The following is a 6,000-nucleotide window of genomic DNA, read 5'->3' on the forward strand; positions in this document are numbered from 1 at the left end:
GTATGTTTGGATTATAGGATTAAGGCTATGTGGGTTATAAGGTTAGGGTTAGTATTAGGGTCAGGTTAGTGTTAGGGTTAGGGTTAGGGTTAGAATTAGGATTAGAGTCAAGGATATGTTTAGGAAAAGTATACACTATTAAACTTAAGTTTGTCAAAAAAGGTCTAATTCGACTTATTTTCGACTAATTAAAATTAGTCATACAAGATATTTTTTATTCAAGAACAATAATGCTGAAATGATCAGATTTTCGATAAATTAGTAATTAACAATTAGTAATTTACGTGACTAATTAAATCACGATAAATCGCGAAGCCATTAGTCATGCAATTTCTTATTCTTTGCAAATTGAAAATTATAAGTCATGAAAATGTGTTGAAACGATGCAAATTAATGTGAAATGATATTACTGCTCTTTTAGTATTAAAAATACAACATTTCAGCATTTCCTTGAATAACAATTACTTTTTGTATGACTAATTTTAGTTAATAGAAAATTAGACCTTTTTGACTAATTACGTTTAACAGTATATAGGGTTAAGGTTATGTAAAGATTTAGGGTTAGGATTGGGGTTAGATTATAAGTTAGGGTGAAGTAAGGGTTAGGGTAAGGATTAGGGTTTATAACGACTCTTATTTCTTGTTTCGAACTAATGACCCTTCATAATATTGACCCGTTTTAACCTTTATTTTCTGTTCATTCTTCATTTGCTAGTCAGTTCACCCTGATAATGATAACACTCTACCTTCGACTATATTTATAAATACGCGTTTATATTCTCACGTGACCCATGGGCACGACATACCAAGACCAGCAAGCGTGACCAAATCCTCATGCCATTGAAAATGATAGGAATTTTTCAGATAAATATCATCAAATTTAAGTATTAATTTAATAGCAAAATTATTAGGCCTACACATGGGGGATTCCGAATTTGTAATATGTTATCAAACACAGCATTTAGAAAGTATCTACGACGGAAAAAATTATAGACGGAAATGTTTGCAATATAATCACAAAGTTGAACAAAATAGACCATTTTGCTGCACAGTATAGTCTCGTGCTGTTTACCGCATTTGCATTCAAATGTACAGGAAGACCACACGCTTTATAAAAGGTCACTTCGAGACTTACAAGCTGTTATGGCAGCGCGGAGGTGGTCGTGTGCGTATTTATAAATACGTATTTATAAATATAGTCGAAGCATACTGCTAACCCTGTCCACGCGCATGTCGACAGACGACGAGTTCCAAATTTTCTTTAAAAATTCAAATATTTCAGAATTGTACATATTGACCATATTTGGAACGAGCAAGAAAATACATTTAAATGAGTACAAACCTGAGACGAATATACCTACAGGGATAGGAAGCAAGCACTTTTGTGTGAGCCATGTCTGTTATGGCAAAAATTGGCCCTTTTGTGTCTCAATTCAGAAAAATGTGGTATACTTTAGAGATTTTTAAATTGATACAAAACCTGGAGACACATTTAAACAAGGTCGTGTATACATTTTAAAATCTCAAAAGTTCACCATATTTTTCTGAATTGAGACACAAAATGAGCTTTTTTGGGCAATTTTAGCTGATTTTAACAAAATTTCCACTTTTTTGCATGAAAATTGTTAATTTTTCACAATTGTTATTTTTTGGCCATGTTAAATGATTTAGTGATGTAGTTTAATCAACCTACATAGTTGTTTACAGGCCAATAAAGTGGATTGGTGATCAGGTGTAGCGCTATGTTGCTTTTTGGGGTCCCAGACCCACCAAAATAGAGTTCGGACCCCTGTTTTTAAATTTTCTGCAAGTTCAGGGGTCCCAGCAGACCCCCCGTTTTTCAATCTAGCGCTATTGCAGACATACTATTTGCTGCATTTGTCCAACTCGGACTCACCAAACTCTACTCCGGACCCCCTACTTTTTAATTTCGGGAGTCCCTGTGGACACTGGAGTGTTTTAGTTCTAGCATGTCTAGTGCTACCCCTGTTGGTGATTCCAAATAGATGCCATAACAGAGATGGAACATAGCAGCATCTAAAGTACACACAAATAGGCTCGCTTTGTCTCAGGTACAAACAAGTCCTGTATTTGTTCTTGAGATAGCTCTTGATATCAAGCAGGTAGATATTACTTGAGAACTTTTCAACTACGTGGGCAACAATGGAGCTGCGCAGCTGCCCACGTCACCTAGATGAAAAGAATTACACTTCTTACAAAAAACACACAAAAAAAACACATTGAAATGAAAAACTAACCAAGAATTAAAAAAAACCTCATCGAGAAAAAAAATGCACCAAGAATAGTCTCCTCCGCAGCCGTAAAAAACCCGCTCGAATGTCAACGTCATCGAGAAATAGTCTCCATCGCAGCCAGTTTGGTTCCGCTCTTAGTGTGGAGTGAGCAGAACAAAACTGGCTGCAGACAATTAATTAATTAATTAATATTTTTTAAATTTATTTATTTATTTATTTATTTATTTATTTATTTATTTATTTATTTATTTATTTATTTATTTATTTATTTATTTATTTATTTATTTATGTATTTATTTATTTATTTATTTATTTATTTATTTATTTATTTATTTATTTATGTATTTATTTATTTATTTATTTATTTATTCCCCTGTACATTTTTATCTTTCTCAATGTGTTTTTTTTTCTCGGTGGAGTTGTTTTCTTTCTCAGTATGTTTTTTTTCTCGGTGGAGTTTTTCTTTCCCAATGTGTTGTTTTTTTTTTCTCGTCGGAGTTTTTTTTCTTTCTCAATGTGTTTTTTTTTTCTCAGCTAGGTATTCTAATGCTATCCGATGCTTCTTTCTTTCTTTCTTTCTTCTGTCAACAAATTCCAAAATGCTTCTCCTCCTACACTCATAGAAATTGTTCGTTGGCATTACTCAGTAAGTTGGTGTAAGTCGTTGCGTCAACTTTCCGAGTAATGCCAACGCGTACAATTTTGAGTAACGCTGACTCGATATCATTATGTTGGTCGCACTCATTTGCACTTACTTTATTAAATTGTTACAACTCAGAAAATGAAACTAGCCTAGGTTAGCATAATTTTCTAGAGGTGTGCTATAATATACAAAATTTTGCACTGATTACAAAAATAAATATTTGAATACTGCTAATTGTGCATAAAATGATCCAATTACGTGAATTAAGTAACAAAGTACCAAATTGGAATAACTCAAAACAATAAGTACCAGTAACTTAATATGAACGAGTTACATCAACTTACATGTTGAGTTACAATAACTCAACTAATTGGTTCTTTGAACCTTGTTTATTTTTCCTGAACTTTAATTCAGAAGTTGGCATTACTTAAAAAGTTGACGCAACGACTTACATCAACTTTTTAAGTAATGCCAACTTTTTGAGCTTTTTCAGCATTTTTTAAGTTCGGATAACTAAAATGAATTTTGTTTTGGCAACTTTTACACTATTTTTGAGTTGTCCAAACTTACTCCTTTTGAACTGCGCCAACAAGGCGAACAAGTCATTTCTATGAGTGTACATGTTACACCCTACAATTACGTAACTTGCACATGTGTATCGGCTGAATTGGAATCAAAGGTCATTAAAGGGACATTTCTGGTATTTAACCAAATACCTTCAAAATGCTTCTTCTGCCATATATTAAATAGCACAATGACGTCATTTGCACATATGCATCGGCTAACTTGTTGACAGAATTGGGGTCAAATGTCACTAGGGTAAAATCTTACAATTGCATTATCTGGACATCTATAAGGGTATGGGGCTCAAATTCGGTTACAATAAATCTCATGACCAGGGGAACATTTTGCGGGGGTCAGGTCAAAGGTCAAGCAGAGGTCAAATTTTAGAAATGCATTTCCTGGACATCTGTAAGGGGTACGGGCCTCAAACTTGGTGACAACAAATTTAATGATCAGGGGAACATGTTGGAATACTTTGCAGGGGTCAGGTCAACGGTTATCTGGGTCAAATCTTATAATTTCATTTTCTGAATAGCTGTAAGGGGTATGGGGCTCAAACTCAGTGACAACAGATCTCATAAGGGTACATGCCACCAAATAGCTTTCCATAGACTTGCCGTGCAAACTAGCGGTCACGTTTTAGGCTATAAGTCGAGTTAGGTTTTACTTTGAAATATATATTTGATATCATCTTAATCAGAACAAAATTCTGCATAACATATCTGAAAATGACACCATATTTTAGGTCTACTTTTTGAGAAAAATAGCGCTATATAAAAAGGCCCGATTTTCCCGTGTTTACGTCCGACTGCTAACCGCGTTTTGACCTCGTGTGTTCATGCGCTCATCATCGTAAAAATCACTCAAATTAAATATTAATATAAATTAAACTTTGAATGTTATAACTATTTAAAATACTGGACAGTGGTATAAATAAAGCAAACTAGAAACTTAAATATATTAAATCTAATATTTTATGTAATTTTATTAAAATTGAAGGCCAAAACTTGAGTTTAAATGACAAAAAAATTGGTTAAAATATAACAATGAAATTGAAAAACTTCTTTGTAATTTAAACACCAATAAAAAATGTTTTCAATATTTTGAAACTCTTCTTAATTCATATCAAAAGGTTTCAAACTTCTACCAAAATCGGAACTTTTATTAAATTGGAAATAAAAGCAGGCCTATTCGCGGCAAACGCACATACAGCGAAAAACCTGGCGGCGTCCATGAACGCGCTTGTTGATGTCCTCCTTTTTCTTCGCGTGCATTTTAAATAGATAAAGACGCGCGGAAAACGCATGGAATTGCTCCTTAAAGGGTACATGCCACCAAATAGCTTTCCATAGACTTTACGTGCAAAATAGGGGTCACGTTTTAGGCTATAAGTCGAGTTAGGTTTTACTTTGAAATATATATTTGATATCATCTTAATCAGAACAAAATTCTGCATAACATATCTGAAAATGACACCATATTTTAGGTCTACTTTTTTATGCATTTATTGCTATATAAAAGGACACGATTTTCCCGTGTTTACGTCCGACTGCTAACCGCGTTTTGACCTCGTGTGTTCATGCGCTCATCATCGTAAAAATCACTCAAATTTTCGCGTTTTCTGTTCAAATTAGTAGAGATCACATTCACAAGTTCTAGCAAAACACGATTTGCAACACTAAAATTGTTAATATTGTACCGATTTTGCACAATTTTTATGCAAAGTTGGGACTATAGTCGTGATAAACTTTTACCGGAAACCGCTTCACAGGCGGATTTAGTGGTATGAACCCATAACCAGGTGAACATTTTGCAGGGGTCAGGTCAAAGGTCATGTAGAGGTCAAATTTTCTAAATGCATTTTCTGGACATCTGTAAAGGGTACAGGGCTCAAACTCCGTAACAACAAACTTAATGACCAGGGGAACATTTTGGAACACTGTACAAGGGTCATGTCAAAGGTCATCTGGGGTCAAATCGTAGAATTTCATTTTCTGGATATCTGTAAGAGGTACGGGACTCAAACGCGGTGACAACAAACCTCAAGACCAGGGGAACATTATGGAACATCATGCAGGGGTCAGGTCATCTGGGGCCAAATCTTATAATTCCATTATTTTACTTCTGTAAGGAGTACGGGACTCAAACTCGGTGACACATACTGCAGTTACTGTCCGTTTTCCTATACACAATACACAGTGCTCTTACCATTCACGCGTAACCTCTACAAATAGTGTATGATAGAAGTATGGGTAATTGCCTATAGTTAACGTCGCTGTGTGAAAAATAACCGGCCAATATTAAAAGTACTCTCCTGAAATTCGAGAAAATATAGTTTTGTAACATGTCCTACATTTTAGCTAATTTAGGTGTTTGGAAATATTCGCACTTTGGTGTTTTAGGAAGGATATGTAAACGACAGATAACACCAAAAATATGAAGAAATTATTTCCAAACCGTGTTACGGCCCACAGCCATTATGTTTCTCATTTTCAAGAATGTGGTTAACAATATGCACAATATTGTCTCATTTCGTGA

The sequence above is a fragment of the Amphiura filiformis genome, chromosome 13 (genome assembly GCF_039555335.1).
Source record: "Amphiura filiformis chromosome 13, Afil_fr2py, whole genome shotgun sequence".
Classification (NCBI taxonomy): Eukaryota; Metazoa; Echinodermata; class Ophiuroidea; order Amphilepidida; family Amphiuridae; genus Amphiura; species Amphiura filiformis.